This window comes from Larimichthys crocea, chromosome XIX (assembly GCF_000972845.2).
Source record: "Larimichthys crocea isolate SSNF chromosome XIX, L_crocea_2.0, whole genome shotgun sequence".
Taxonomy (NCBI): Eukaryota; Metazoa; Chordata; class Actinopteri; family Sciaenidae; genus Larimichthys; species Larimichthys crocea.
This window is the reverse complement of record NC_040029.1, coordinates 10930204-10946781: the sequence shown is the minus strand read 5'-3', so window position 1 is coordinate 10946781 and position 16578 is coordinate 10930204. Positions and strand designations below refer to the sequence as shown.

General features: G+C 47.9%; 1 protein-coding gene and 1 long non-coding RNA gene across 2 annotated transcripts in view; one reads left to right on the top strand and one right to left on the bottom strand.

Annotated features, from left to right (window-relative positions):
• The first annotated feature begins 10283 nt into the window (after positions 1-10283).
• LOC104931307 (zinc finger protein GLI2) overlaps positions 10284-16578 on the top strand; it is a 58785-nt gene continuing 52490 nt past the window's right edge. Inside the window, exon 1 of the mRNA XM_027291403.1 lies at positions 10284-10698. The gene's annotated coding sequence lies outside the window, so the exon portion shown is untranslated. The remainder of the gene's footprint in view (positions 10699-16578) is intronic.
• LOC113748282 (uncharacterized) overlaps positions 13177-16578 on the bottom strand; it is a 44689-nt gene continuing 41287 nt past the window's right edge. Inside the window, exon 4 of the long non-coding RNA XR_003464221.1 lies at positions 13177-13794. This is a non-coding gene — a long non-coding RNA (uncharacterized LOC113748282). The remainder of the gene's footprint in view (positions 13795-16578) is intronic.

Sequence of the window (16578 nt, the reverse complement as noted above, 5' to 3'; positions counted from 1 at the left end):
CTTCCAGCGTGCAGATCTGACTCTGGCCTCATCACATGACGTCTGATCGAAGTGGATTTCTGTTGAAAACATGCTGAACTGAAGATTGTTTTTCTGCAGCGTGGATCAATGATTTTTAGTTTTCAGATGTCTAGACAAAAAGTCAGCGAGGTCACCAGAATCCTCGTCCGTTCACGTCCGTTTGATTTCATGGGAACCTGGACAGTCTTACTTCACTCTGGACTCAAAGTTTTGGAGCCAAGAGAAAAGTCAGAAGACGGATCATCTCGTGTTTGATATTTTCATCTGTCTATGTTCGAGCTATCTCCCGTCATCTCCCAGCCATCCAATATGTCCACTCTTAAGTCAGGAATGTGCATCGCCTCCGTACTTATTACAATCTTTTCTCAGCTCTGCCTCATTTCCTCGTTCCCAGATGGAATTCCAGCCTCCCTCCTGCAGCCGTGAACACACGCACATGTCGAACCACAAGCGATGCCGTCGAGCGTCACCGAGCTCAGCCGCCGGCGCAAACGGCCGCCCGAGCTTGGAGCTATATGAGGGTTTAATGAAAGTTGGGATGGATGTCAGAGGAGGTTCAGAGGAAATGCCTTGATCTGCGAGGCCTGTGCTGAATTATGGGCCGAGGTCGGACGCATCTGGAAGTTTCTCCGGCCTGAGACTGCACGCGGCCAACTCCGGCAGACGTCCAGATGGATGATGCCGATGCCGGCTCCTCTCTCCTTACACAAACATGTGCGCTCCACTTTATTGGATGACATTTTTCAGACAGATTCCTCTGGCGGGCTGGAATGCAGAGGAAGCTTCCACCAAAAAACGAGACAGGCGGCGAGCTGCTAACGGGACAGCTGCAGGGTCAAGTGTCCCAGATCAAGTGCACATGATCTTCACTGAGACTAATGCAACTTGTGACGACGGCCCAGGCATGGCTGCGAGTTGCGTGTATATAAAATGTCTGTATTTAGATATGAGGAAACATGATTCAGCAGTGAAGCTCCTTTATTGGAAACACTCGAGAATTTCCCACTCTCGGCGCTTGCGGGTTGTTTGAAATTCGGAGGCATTTCATGAGAAATCAAAGCGCGCTTCTTCCTCTTTTTCAGACTGAGCTGAAGCTGGATTAGTCACGATTCATAACTGACGGAGCTGAGCTGTGTTTGCAGTCCGGATCCTAATTATTCCCACGTTAACGTTCCGTCTGAGCCGCAGTAAATCTTCTCACCGCTCGTCACGTTCTCTCGGTTTTCCTCGCGACCGTTCGAGGGTTCGTGTGTCATCTGTTGTCAGATCGATGTGACCTTTGACCTTCACCTGCTTTACTACAAATTACTCACAAGAACTGAAGCTCAGCCTGCGCTTACAGACGAATCCACACAAATATGTCTTCTGTCAGCTTCTTCAAGCTCCTTCCTGTTTCCAAAGACTCAATTCATTCATTCAAAAAAAAAAAATTTAAAAACTTCTCTGTCTTCTGAACCGATCAGATCTTCATGGTGAAGGTTGGTTGGAAGAAGAACTGACAGACTCAACACTTCACTTCTTTTGCTTCAGTCCTTACCTTGAACTCAAGCCTTCCCTTGGCGATCTTTTCCAAACTTTCCAAACTCAGGTGCTCCTGACAACACACCTGAACGTTTTCTCTCATCCTCCCAATTAGACGTGATTACAGACTTGGACAGAGACACACACCTTCGTGTCCCGTCTCACGTTCCTCCTCCAGTCATGTTACAGTCCAGACAAAGACGGGAAAATATCATTGATCGCTTGGCGGCCAATCAGCTGCCAGCTGAACAAAAAGCTGAAACTGAAACACGGTTGGCCGAGAGCGGAGCGGGCGCCGGTTAGAGCGCCGCGGGCTAACCAGGTTCAGTGTCGTGCCCGAGGGCACTTTGACAAGATGCATGGAGCCGTACGTCATCGAACCTGTGACCTCCGAGGAGACGAGGTGAGCTGAGGTGAGAGAAAGCACCTGAGGCAACAGGTGAGCAACACAGTTTAAAGTTTACTATGAATCATGAACACTCTGCTGGCATTTTAAATCTTCATTTAATAAAATATAAATCTAAAATCCTATTACTGACATTTTTAATGTGAGTCTTTGATGTTTTCTGGATTACTGATAACTGACGTCTCCTTCAGCGTGCACGGTAACGGAGGACTCATCAACACCCCTCTCTGGGATCATTGTTAGCGATATGTCACATTAATATTTCAGAACTTATGATTAAAAATTGATCCCGTGTGTCCAATCATACGGAGCGTAATAAGCAGATTAAAGATGAATTTCAGGTCATTCGTCACATATTTCTCTCGCCAGCTTCTCGTGTTTCCTCTCCTCACGTTTGACCGCCGCGGGGTCGCAGGGATATTCCGTTACGTCTGTTGACCTTTGACCTTTGCACCATCAGTCGCCTGTGACGGAGGTCGTCCAGGACGTTTGTTTCAAAGTGTGAGCGGACAGCGTGAAATTAAAAAGACGATTCTGAATGTTGGCAGCAACTTCTGATCGAAAAGTTTACTCAGTATTTAATGTGAGTGATGTACGGACACACACACACACACACACAGACACACACACACACACACACACACACACACACAGTGCTCAGTGATGGATGAGGCAGACGTTCATGTGATACACTCCCCGACATGGGACAGTGGCCCGGGGTGAAGGCTGCCACCTTCCCTCCTCATCCTGAACCAAACACCACCGCGGGAGGAAACGCGTTCCCGCAACACAAAGACAAAATTCAAACGAGCAGACGACAAACGTGAATAAATATAACGGAGCTTCATCAGACTGTTAGTCAATGGATTCGTCTGAAAACATCCTGACATACACACATAGGAATATTATTACAGTCTTTATCTGAATTTATGGACAAACTGCTCTTTAACTATGAGCACATGAAGTTGATGTTATGAAATGTTTTAGATAAATTCTGTATTTAATTCTTATTCTCTCTGTTGGTTACATGATTTAATACACACTGTTTAATGTAACATTAAAGTCATGTAAGTTATATTTTCTTTAATCATCTTTGATTTAATATGAAGTCAAGTTCAGAGACTTCAAGTTCAACGTCTTCCAGTAAAACGGACTCACAGCTGCTTACTGACCTCTAGTGGTGGAAGCAGGCGGTGTTCACACACTCTCTGCTGCACACACACACACACTCACACACTCACAGCTGATGTTTCTAAGTGGTTTTCTTTTCGACTAACTTCACGCATTCGTCCCCTCCAACTGCGATCCGCACGCGTCACGCCGAATTACCCGAGTCGAGCTTTGCAGCGTGACGAAAGCTTGAGTCAACTTTAATTCAGCCTCCGATGAAATCTGCAGAACATTCCAAACAGACTGACGACGTGAAGACGAGCCGCATCGCCCTGAAAGTCCAGTTTACTCAGGTGAAAAGACTTTGTGCTTGCAGAGCTGTTTGCTTTCTCTGCACCGTTCATCCATCTCGGCTGGTATGAAGGGATGTACTGGACCTCCATCGCTCCATCACTGCATCACTCGCCTCAGCATGGACTCCTGAGCTGTCATAACAAGCATCCCAGAGAAGATACTGAGGAGATGATCTGGTGTAAAACAAGAGAAGTTTAAATGAAGGTTATCTCACAGCAGTCAGAGGCAGGAGTCCTCCCTGCTCCTCCTGCTCCTCCTCCTCCTCTGTGCATCGTCTATCAAGGTTTTTATCAAAGGTTAACATCAGGAGCAGTTTGGTTTGGAGCGTCCTGCTCGAGGATCAAACCACCAAAGACTCGAAGGAGGCCGCAGACCTCAGCGAAGGTGGAAACCTGCATGCATGACTATCCACCTTCACTGAGGTCTGTAACTCACATCCAGAATGTTCTGGGCTCTTCCTCGGCTCAGGCGACATACTTCCAGGCTCTTTCACTCAAACTGGACTTTAGAAAATAGAAACATCACACCAACCTCACGTCTGTGGTGTGAATGAGCAGGGCACACCCGGCGTGTAGAAGCTGTGGGGGCCCTGAGCCTCCTGTGAGCCCCCCTGACTTAAGTCACAAAGGCTGAGCGGAAGCTGCCCTGCTGCTGCAGCCCGAGTGTTTCCCAACGCCGGAGCACAAAGGGCCAAACCTGCCTCCATCCCGGGCTCTAATCTGGGCCCTCTCCCTCCCCCTGACCCTCATTCACAGCCCGGACCGGGCGGATGACAGCCCACCATGCGGTGCGTCGGCACAATGCTGCTAATAATGTGGTTGGTGTCGCTGACAAAATGGCTGCTGAGTGAAGGTTTTCTGAAGGTTTTCTGGAGGTTTGAATGAAGGCTCTGTGCACAGATCTAATTAAAACACAATGCAGCAATTACACACACACACACACACACACACACACACACACACACACAGGTGTGTATCCACATACACACCAGCCTCCACAAAGGCAGGTGATGTGGGGCGGTCCTTCTCAAAGTTCTCAAAGTGGCGTCTGAAGAACCTGCAGGAGTTTCATCAGTGACGTCGTTCATCCAAAGATCTCCAGATGAATCAGTGAAACATGTCTGAGCTCTGTTTGGACTTCAGATGTGCAGAGCGTAGACACAGATTGCAGCTTTCTGCTTCTTTCGCTCACACACTTTACCAGTTCCCGCTCTCACAGGCCTTATCCGAGGTCGCGATGTGAACCAAACCATCTCCACGGTGAGAACGGGCCGATGGGACTGGTCAGATGTGACGGGACCTCCGCGAGGGGACCCCACTCTGCACTTGACATTCATCTCCTCTCAGATCACTTGAGTGTGACTTTCCCTCGGCTTTGCCCAGCGTGGAGCCCGCGAGTCCTCGACGACGACGCTGACATGCATTGTTGGCGTGTCACCGGGTTTTGGAGAGGGCCACGTGCGTCCAGTCGGCTGAGACAAGCGCTCCCATACATGATGTCAGACATGAGAACGGACGGGCTCCCATCTGCAAGGCCCCGACGGGCACAAAGAGACTTATCTGAGAATCGGCTCAGGGGCCGTCAGAGCCGAGCGCTTTACGCCGCGCTTTGTGCACAAAATGACGTCTTCGCGTTCTCCGACAGGAATTTACATGTTTAGCGTTCTATGTGGCCGATGCCCTCATACAGAACAATTTGTGCAGGCTGAGTGCTTGAGAGTCTCGCTCAAGGACACTTGAGCAAGAAAAATAGTCAAAGGCTGAAGCATCTGTGACCTTTTGAATGCAGGATAATCTGTGGAAGCAGCAGGCCGCGCTGCCCGGACGTTAAAAGGTGGATTATGAGGGAAGGCAGTGAGGCTAGATGAGCGTAAACACGCCACACCAACACTTCATCTGGACTGTTAATGCACGAAGAATCAAACTCATGAGATCCAGATTTTTACCAAGAGTGAAGAGGGAAAGATAAAGATGGAAAGTGTCGCCTGAAGGAGACGTGAACTCCAACACGGCACGCTGTGAAGTCACAAACATCGTGACACCGTCACGCTGTTTGTGATGTGACAGACGTGGAAGTCAGTTTGCTGGTTTGTTTTAAGGGTCAACCACACACACACACACACACACACACACACACACACACCAGATGTGATGTGAACCTGAAGTGAATATTCCCCTCTGTTCACACGAGTCAAGAAGAGAGAACAAGTTTGTTGAACGCGAAGTCTGAGACGACCGGACCGATGAAGCCCATGTGAGACAGCTCAAAGCTCTGCAACAAAGTAGACCTGAGACTGCTGAGACTGCTGAGACTGCTGAGACTGTTGAGACTGTTGAGACTGCTGAGACTGTTGAGACTGCTGAGACTGCTGAGACTGTGGAGACTGCGGAGACTGCTGAGACTGCGGAGACTGCTGAGACTGCTGAGACTGCTGAGACTGCTGAGACTCTTGAGACTCTTAAGACTGTTGAGACTCTTGAGACTGCTGAGACTGCTGAGACTCTTAAGACTGTTAAGACTGCTGAGACTGTTGAGACTGAGCTGCTGTTGCCTGCAGCTAAATGAAGCAGCAGCTCGGGGAGTGATGAACAGCCTCAGACCTGCTGGGTGTGAATGAATCTGTGTCATCAGTTAGTCAGACAGCGAGACAGGCGGAGACGGCAGGGGAGTCTGTGTCGACTTCATTGTCCTGTCGGACAGAGGCTGATGGGTCTCTAAAAGACTGACAGATTTCACTTGGCCTACAGCCAGCAGACAAACACACACACACACACACATTTACATACCAGCGGCACCCTACACAGCATGGGAACTTTTGGGGCTGCTGGTTTCGATGAATGGGTGACGGAGGCAGAGGGCAGATTGTCAAACTATTAGTGTCAAACATGGGATTCAAAATCGTGTCCCCCGCCAGTTAATGGAGAAAGAAACACTGCAATCATTTATTTTAATTGAAGAAGAGTGAAGTGTTCTGTGTGAAGCTGGAGCTGATGGAAGAAAAACTCTCTCTGCCCTCGTATCATGAAAAATGACGTTAAGATCCAGCCGAACACAGCGCGGCTTAGAGAAAACCAGATAAGAGTCTTCTACAGAGACTGGACCCGATCCTCCTTCTCTAACAGAGACCGACCCCACAGACAGAACTTTCAGAAGTCAGGCGACGTTAAATAAAGTGAGCTGAGGTCAAACACCCTCCACTGAAGCTGATTCTTAGATTTTAGATTTCAGATAAGTCGAGAAAACCTCAAAGCAAACCTCGATTTCTGCCGCAGTCTGTGAATCTGAACCTTGTCAGAGATGTTGGACCTCGCCTGTTATCCACAGTACTGCAGCGTCACGGAGCTGGCTTGATCTCTGGTGTGGAGCGGCAGTCAGAACAAAGCGGGCCGACCTGAGCGCTCCGCGTTCTTTGAACCGAGCTGTTCAAACTCTTTCACACGTAGCTGCTTCCTGTTTTTCTGACACCGATGTCGTCACCCCGCCCACGTGAAACAACACTGAGACGGAGGCTGTATATTAATCTGCTCCATCTATATTAAGGTCAATACAGCCGCCCGGTCAGTCATAGCAAACACGGGGAGACTCGGGTCTAAATCAATTTACTTAGCAGAACCTGAGGTCAGGCGGGGTTAAGTAAGAGGTGGCGGGGGGGTCGTGTTGTTCCTCCATTCAGCATATCTGATTTAATACGCATCTGAGAAGGGAAGGCGGGGGAGGCGGACCAAATAAACTCAGCGGATATTAAAGGTCAAAGGGTCGTCCAACATGTGTTTTTCTGAGACAGACTCACTGAAGACTAAAGCAGACGAGTCACAGCCGAGACATGTGGAGCGGGTCGCACAGGTACGACGGGCCACCAGGTGACAGGACCCAGATATTACAGCGTCCTGCTGTGGTTTAGTTTAACTACAGGGACAAAGGTTCAAAACACGATTAGAGACGATGGATTCGCAGTTTTAGTGGTTTTTCATCTTCCAACAACTGCCAGGTGGAAACACACCAACACAGCGCAGACGACAGACTGGAGATATATAATCAGAAAATAGAACGTCATCCTGTCAGTGCTCGGCAGCCGCCTTGCTCAGGGGTACATCAGCAGTGTTGTGTGTCGGCTGAGGCCTGAAGCTGTGAACTTTGAGTCCAGCCGCTCTGACGTACGTGAATATAAAACCCTAATAACCAGGCCGAGGTCCCAGTCGCTCCCACACTGGGGACAGTAACAGCTCTGTGGAAGTCATCAGGATCAGATGTTCAGATGTTCAGATGTTCAGATTTCTCACACAGACGTTTTAAAAAGATATTTAATATGATTTCTGCCCTGAGGCCAGATTGATTCCACATGGCAGCTGTACGAGCGATAGCATCATTTTCTAACAGTTATGATTTAACTTCCGTCTTTTATTTTCATTTCATTTCTCTGCTTTCTCCGCCGAACACTCGAGCCGGCCGGCCTCGCTCGTGCAGGCTGTGATCCGGCTGCAGATGGTCGCTGACTTCTCCCGAGAGCTTCAACAGATCACACGCAGAGAAAACGTGATACCTGAAGGAACCTCTCCTTCTTTGACTGATGCTGAACTGCCTTCATTATTGTGCCGCGCTCACGTTCAGGTTAGATTCTCACTGCAGACCAGCGAGTGCTGCTAACGAACCTCAAACCACAAATCACAAATCTATGATCAATAATAATGTGACCAGGTCAAGGGGTCGCAGGCATGGCTGTGCCCAGAGGTTTCCCCACCAAATCTATCTGGCGGATGGATGGAGGGGTGGAGGAGGCAGAACGTGCCTCGAGCTGGTTATGGAGTAAGCAGGAGGAGGAAAGCTGGAAGCCAGGAGCAGATGGTGCCACCCTTTGATACTTGTTAGACTTGGTTGCTCAGACTTCTGGAGCACATTATAGTTCTGGTACTTTTACGTATAAAAACATCTTCACGTGACCTCACGAGCTCTTTTAAAACCTGATTTTTGACAACACCACCTGAGCTGAGTGAACTCATCACCTCCGTCAGCTGAGTGAACTGCAGCATGTCGTTACACTGTCTGTCCACTAGAGGGAACTGTTCCACACAAACGCTCACAATCTTTAAGTTATCCTGATAAAAACACTTTCTTTCTTTTCAAAATAAAAGCCTTCAGCACTTCAACACTTCTTAAAGACATCCAGATCAAAGTCCAGCTCTGTGAGGTTCCAACATCTGAACCCTGCAAGAACCTCCAGAGAACTGGACCCCCTCCAGAAGACCTTCTTCACTGAGTCAGAGTCCATCATCATCCTGATCACTGAGAGGAAGATCTTCTCCATCAGTGAGAAGAAGAGGCTCCAGCCTCATCATGTCCTTCATGATGGTGTACCTGAGTAAAACAGACTGCAGTCCAGTACTCAGAGTGTGAAAGTACAAAGTAAACTTCAAACATGGAGTCTCTGTCTTTCTGTACCATGTGAAATGCAGATGTGTGTGTGTGTAGAAATCTAAATACCTCATGCAGTAACTAAGTATTTGTACTTGATTACCTCTGACCTCTGCTCGTATTTAGTTACTCACACTCCACCTGACAGCTGTGCTGCATCAACATCAGACAGTAAGTCACTCACATGAAGCTGCTCTGTCTCCATCTGGGAGCTCCACCTGCAGCGAGTGAGCTCCACCTGCAGCAAGCTCCACCTGCAGTGACAGCGAGCTCCACCTGCAGCGAGCTCCACCTGCAGTGAGCTCCACCTGCAGCGAGCTCCACCTGCAGCGAGCTCCACATGCAGTGACAGTGAGCTCCACCTGTTCCACCTGCAGTGACAGCAAGCTCCACCTGCAGCAAGCTCCACCTGCAGTGAGCTCCACCTGCAGTGACAGCAAGCTCCACCTGCAGTGACAGTGAGCTCCACCTGCAGTGAGCTCCACCTGCAGTGACAGCAAGCTCCACCTGCAGCGACAGTGAACTCCACCTGCAGTGACAGCAAGCTCCACCTGCAGTGACAGTGAGCTCCACCTGCAGCGAGCTCCACCTGCAGTGAGTGAGCTCCACCTGCAGCAAGCTCCACCTGCAGCGAGCTCCACCTGCAGTGACAGTGAGCTCCACCTGCAGTGAGCTCCACCTGCAGTGACAGCAAGCTCCACCTGCAGCGACAGTGAACTCCACCTGCAGTGACAGCGAGCTCCACCTGCAGTGACAGTGAGCTCCACCTGCAGCGAGCTCCACCTGCAGTGAACAGCGAGCTCCACCTGGCAGTGAGCTCACAGTGAGCTCCACCATGCAGTAGAGCTCAGACGACACTAGGTGTCGAGTCTCACCGAAAATGAACGTCCACGGCGCGTCCCATCATGCACCTCTGCAGAAAGGTGATCAAAGCGTGAAAGGAAACAAGTTTGATCCGGATCATGATCCTGAAATAAAGAAATGATCTCCTGCATGACTTCTGATATTTATTTATTAATTATTATTATTATTATTATCATTCTGTTGTAGCATCAGAGTTTTGTGACAGCCTCATTATTATTATTGTATATAATTATCCATTATTCTGCATAAACTCAGCTACGTTTAATTTAATTATCTGATTCATAAAGTGATTATTAAATATGATTCAGAAATATAGTTTTAGATAAACCTGCAGAAACATTTTTTACAAATCAATAAAATTACAGATCAAATATTAAAGTCAAAGATAATTAATTATCTGTTTTAATTTCCTGTCACAGCTGATTCAATAATTTAATAATTTAATAATCGATTATCTGTTTTAGTTTATTGATTATCTCTGGGCTGTTTTAATTACGACTTCTTTAATGAGGAACAACGTTTGTCCGGAGTGAGAGGAGGAGGAGAGGAGGAGAGGAGGAGGAGGAGGAGGAGGGTCAGGAGGGAGAAGGAGGGAGAGGAGTGAAGTGAAGTGTGGAGGGTGGCGCATCCCGGAGTGTCCACAGCTCCGCAGCATCCCGGTGAGGCTCCGGACGGTGACGAGAAAAAGTTCCGTTTGTTCACTCGTGAGGAGTCACTCCGGTGTCGGGTCGGTCCGGACGGGTCCGCGATGCGCACACGCGCACAGAAGTGAACTTTTCCCGGTTTGCTGAGGGCGCGCGCTCACTCCGAGGAGGACCTACTTTATCCAAGAAGAAAAGAGAAAGACGCGCGCGCCGTCCTGTCCGTGGATTTCATGTTTTCACGGATTCTTCTTCAACACGAGGAGAAAAGTTTGAGCTGATCCACGAGGAGGAGAGCACGAGGAGGAGAGCACGAGGAGGAGCAGAGAGGAGCAGAGAGGAGCGCACGGGACGAGGACAGGGGACAACTTGGTGAGTTAGAGAGTGTGTGTGTGTGTGTGTGTGTGTGTGTGTGTGCGTGTGTGTGTGTGCCATGTGCTCCTGGAATAACCTGTCAATGATCAATGAAGTTCACATTTACACAACTTCACACAAAACATGTGAATATTTTTATTCTTCTTATTGTTGTCTCATTTATCAAAGAATAAAAATAAAAGTTCAAACATCTCCAGGAAATTTCAGGTTATTTGAGGTTTACACTGGAGCCTGGAATTCCAGGAATCTGCAACCTGATATTTAAGATGTTCTCCATGAAGCAGAGAATTTAAACCTCTTCACTTTTTATCTTTCTTATTTTTCACATGAATTTAAATAACTTCAGTGTTTTGTTAAAGATCTTTAAAGTGAAATCAGTGAAATGATTTTAGTAGAATTGAAATCCTGCAGGCCTCTCTCTCTCTCTCTCTCTCTCTCTCTCTCTCTCTTCTTTCGGCCTCAGACTAGATTTTTTTCTTTAATGCTGAATGGCCGGTTGCATTCATTTGCATCAGAAAAAAAGTTTTAGTGCATTTGCTATTGTGCAGAATGAAGAGTTCCAGCAGTCAGGGAGCAGGGATGAAAAGATGTGAAGGAATAATGGGGCCCTGCACATTATTCAGGATGACACGGGGCTTCCCAAACCTGCGCCGGGATGTCACGTTCATCCGCCGCTCGCTGTCATTTTCACACATCAGCGTGTCTCTGATTCTTCTCCTGCTCCATCTGTGCAGAGTTTAACCACGCCGGCAAAATGAAAACCACAAATTCACTGCAAAGAGGGAAGGATAGAAAGAAAGAAAGAAAGAAAGAAAGAAAGAAAGAAAGAAAGAAAGAACGGAGTCTGGCATGCAGGGCGCGATAAATGTGAATTGGAAGTGAGTAAAACTCCCGCTGTGACGACTCAAAAGTCTCTTATCCCACAAAACAACAAGTCCACACCAATTACGCCATGTGGCCCCGGGGCAGTTGGTCCTGTGGGTTCAGTGCAGAAAAGAAGCGTCAGTGGCTTCACACCAAAATCCACAAAGAGAAGAAAAGAAGAAGAAGCTCTCTGCAGCGTCGGGAACATTTAAAACATTTAAAGACAACAAAGATTGATTTTCTAAAATCTAAATGTGCAGAAAACAGAAAGTACACGATGAAAAATTAATAATTCATCAATTCAAAGCTGCGTCCTCAGCACGGCTCTGATTTGATTTTTTAAAGTTCTCTGATTCTCCTTCTTCCCATAAATCTGCATCTGATCTGAATTTGTTGGTCAAATATTACAGAACGAGTCGGTTAATTAAACAATCCACTGACAAAAATCAATAATCAATTAATCGTCTTTGATGAAGCAAAAGTTTCTTTTTTAAATTTTTTAACGAAACAATTCATCAAAAAACTGATAAATGAACGAAGACGTCGTCCTGACTCGACACACACACACACACACACACACACACACACACACACACTCTTTTACTCTACAAACATTTGTTTTAGGACTTTTCCGAGCAGATCTTAGAAAACACCAGAAACTTCCTCCGACAGACGAGAGCAGCAGCAATTACACATGATGAAAACCGAGGAGTGTTTAATGCAACGGCATCACACACACATCACACACACTTCACACACACGTCACACACACTTCACACACACATCACACACACTGAGACGCACTCGTGTGGACCAAGAGACATCAGAAATCAAAGGTCCGGGGCCCGCTGGGGGCCTCTAGTTCCTCCTCTTTGCTGTGTACCCAGAGCTCGTTTGATGCGTGTGTTAATTAACTCCTGAAGGGACGGCGGGAACGCCACGATCAGGCCTGACAACCGAGCAGGGCGTCCGCGTGTGTGTGTGTGTGTGTGTGTGAGAGAATTTCAAGGGCGGATATGAAGGATGCCCCACGCTGTGAGGAGAGACGCCACGATGACACTTTGACACAGAAGATGAATGACGGCTGTTTGTCCGTCTCCGTCTTTTTGGTTGGTGACGGCTGCGTCGTGTTCGATGATCGCCTCGCGCGTCCTGATGAAGAGCCTCGGCCTCTTCCTCCACTGACAGGCCGTTAAAGTGAAGACGAGCTCTGAAACGCTGCCAGGCCTCAGCAGCATCAAACCACCGGCTTTTTTTTTTGCCTTCCACAAAATTTTTTACCATGTGGCGTCCCAGCGGGGCCATGTGGTATTCTTTAGCAATCAATCCCCCCTCGGCCGTCTTTCCGAGAGCTCAATCAGACCTCGAGGTCAGGAGGAATCCGTCCCCTCCTCCTCCTCCCTTCTCTGGCTTCTTCTTTCCTCCCCTCCAGGAAGGGAACCAGCGTCAGGGGCCGGGGACAGACTTCATCCCCGTGAGGCCTCCTGGAGGTCTGCGGCACGCTGTCAGTGACGGAGGCCTCGGCATGTTTGTTAGCTTCAGGTGAGAGGAGCGACACCGAGCGACGTCCAGAAAGACCGAGACAAAAGTCCAGATGTTCAGACTCTAAACTAAACGCTGACTTCAGAGTTAGACATGGAGGAAGAAGAGAGGGGGTTACAATCTGCAACTACATCCATCTGTCTATCTACTGACTGCATGCACCAGAAACACAGAGAGAGACAGAGAATGACTCCACTGTTTGAATCAGTCAGTTTGAAGTTGGTGTGAGACGGAGACGCAACCAAAGCAACTTCAGATCATCTCGTGAAGAGGCAGAGTTCATGTAGTTCACGGATGAGCGGGTTTGTGGAGAAGCTGTGCAGGTGTGCATGTTGTGGTTGGATGCTGTGGTTGGATGCTGCGGTTGGATGTTGTGGTTGGATGCTGTGGTTGGATGTTGTGGTTGGATGTTGTGGTTGGATGCTGTGGTTGGATGTTGTGGTTGGATGTTGTGGTTGGATGCTGTGGTTGGATGCTGTGGTTGGATGTGTGTGTTTAGACTGACCGTAGGTGTTGGTAAGTGAAGGCCCGTCGTGGCAGTGGACAGGAAGTCCGCGCTCCAAACTGTGGCTGTAAAACAGCGAGTGGTCGCGCTGCAGCCGGACCATTTGGCCGAGGGTCAGGGATCAAAGCGCTCGCTCAACCTCGGCGGTCGGTGTGCGGACTTCACGCCGTCGGCAGGCAGAGCTGTGGAGACACACACACACACACACACAGCGATGACTCGACATGTCGTGTTGGGGAGAGAGGCTGAACCTGCAGTCTGCTCTGCAGGTTCACCTGATGTTAGCTCAGCGTGCAGCTGGATGATCTGTGTGGAGATGATTTTTAACATCACAGCATGAGATTCCACGTCCTTTGACACTTTTATTCAGGACAAACCCAAATAAGAAGCATGTTGGTTTGCTGTAAGCTATCACAGGCCGAGCCGGGTCCTCCCTCTGAACTCGGCCCCCACATCTGTTTGCTGTTGGCGAGGTCAGCCACAGGATATTGAACATCCAGGCGGACAGGCGGCGTGAAGCTGCTAACACGCTCTGATCCTTCAGTGTTTCCTCTCCCGTGTGTCCCATCAGTGTTTATTATCAGCGAAAGGACAAATGCTGAAAGAAATAATAAAAGAAGCAACAAACAAGAAGCTTCATCATGCCGGGCCGCGTGGGAATACTCCTTCTCCCCTGTGCTCTGTTTTTAGCTTTCAGATTGGGGATTCGGGGTCTCATTGCTTCTCTTGAAGTTAAGAGGAACAAGTCTGGGAAGTCGGTATAAATTCAAATGTCACTGTTAGCCTCTATTTGTACGTTCGCCGCTCGCACAATAAACAACCCCCCTCCGGTCCAAGCTGGATTCTATTTAAGACTCGCCACCGACCTGGGCTTCTTTCACGGGATAGCTATTATTCAAAGGAGAATAGGTGCAGGGCCCAGCCATAAATTCCAGCAAGTGGCCCTTCGAAAGGGGTGCAGCGGCGAGGAATTGACTGCGTGCTCTGTGATTTTACTCTGCTACGCCGTGACCTTTTGAGTTGAGACAGAGTCATTTGTTTGCTTGACAAGAGCTGCTCTAATAATTCAGGGGGACAGTGGCTGCTGGTAATATTCAGTGATGAGCCAAACTGTACTCTTGGAAGCCGGCTACACCTCGAAGGCAGAGGCATTTGTTTTCCTGACGCAGGAAATACCCTCTCACTGCAGGCCGTTTGATTCGGGGAGCTGTGGCCCTCCACAGCACTAATCTAAATCATGTGTGTCACCGAGTGTTTGGGGGCTCTTAGTTAATTTACACCGTGTCAAAGGTGTTATTTTGGGACGCCTTGCTTCGATATTTCTGGGTGAATCCACGCAGCCTGCTGCAGCGTCTGCAGAGGGAAACAAACATAGAGGAAGGTCCTTCTTTCCAATCAGACAGTCGCCGATCAAACATCGATGCATAGAGAAATGAAAAGTGAAATCAGATGTCAGCTCCTCTCAGGCTGACTCAAAGTCCGTGAAAGGAAACGATGACTTGACTAAACAATTGGTTTAAGCCCTCTGGAGAGGAGACGGGGGAGGAGGAGGTTCCCTCTGAAGCTCTGCTCCTCTTAAATAACTTCATTGTGAGGACTTCTTTGTGGGCTATTATACTCAAATGAATCATTGTTTGCCCTTTCAGAGGAGCCTCCAGCCAACAGCGGGAGGTGATAGTTAATTACACCACTAACTGAGCTGTTGACTTGCTAACGTGGTTGTTTGCTTCTCCTAAACTCACTGATGTTCAGGGAGTCCGTGCTCCTCATGCTCTGATTTATTACACTTATAACACTTAATAACTTACCGTATATAAAAATGGAGACATTACACTTATAACACTTAATAACTTACCGTAGATAAAAATGGAGACATTACACTTATAACACTTAATAACTTACCGTATATAAAAATGGAGACATTACACTGTATTAAATCTAACACTGAGATTTACGCTTCTACACAAGGAGCTAACCGTGTTGCCTTTGTTTGCTAATTCAACCGTTAACACTTCATATTTATGTTGCTAAATGCTAACGCTCATTAACATTTGTGCTCATATAATATAATGCTAACTGCAGACTGTGCTAACAGTAGGCTATAGGCTGTAATGCTAACAGTAGGCTGTAATGCTAACAGCAGACTGTAATGCTAACAGCAGGCTATAGGCTGTAATGCTAACAGCAGAGTGTAATGCTAACAGCAGAGGCTGCAGCTGTAATGCTAACAGCAGGCTGTAATGTCAACAGCAGGCTGTAATGCTAACAGCAGGGCTGCAGGCTGTAATGCTAACAGCAGGCTGTAATGCTAACAGCAGGCTGTAATGGCAACAGCAGGCTGCAGGCTGTAATGCTAACAAGGCTGAGCGGTAATGCTAACAGCAGGCTGTATGCGAAGTAGGCAAGGCTGTAATGCTAACAGTAGGCTGTAATGCTAAACAGTAGGCTATAGGCTGAATGCTAACAGCAGACTGTGCTAACAGTAGGCTGTAATGCTAACAGAGGCTTATAGGCTGTAATGCAACACAGAGTGTAATGCAAAAAGCAGAGTGTATGCTAACAGTAGGCTGTAATGCTAACAGCAGAGTGTGCTAACAGCAGACTGTAATGCTAACATAGACTGTAATGCTAACATAGAGTGTAATGCTAACAGCAGAGTGTGCTAACAGTAGGCTGTAATGCTAACAGCAGAGTGTAATGCTAACAGCAGAGTGTGCTAACAGTAGGCTGTAATGCTAACAGCAGAGTGTAATGCTAACAGCAGAGTGTAATGCTAACATAGACTGTAATGCTAACAGCAGGATGTAATGCTAACAGCAGCGTGTGCTAACAGTAGGCTGTAATGCTAACAGCAGAGTGTAATGCTAACAGCAGAGTGTAATGCTAACAGCAGAGTGTGCTAACAGTAGGCTGTAATGCTAACAGCAGAGTGTAATGCTAACAGCAGAGTGTGCTAACAGTAGGCT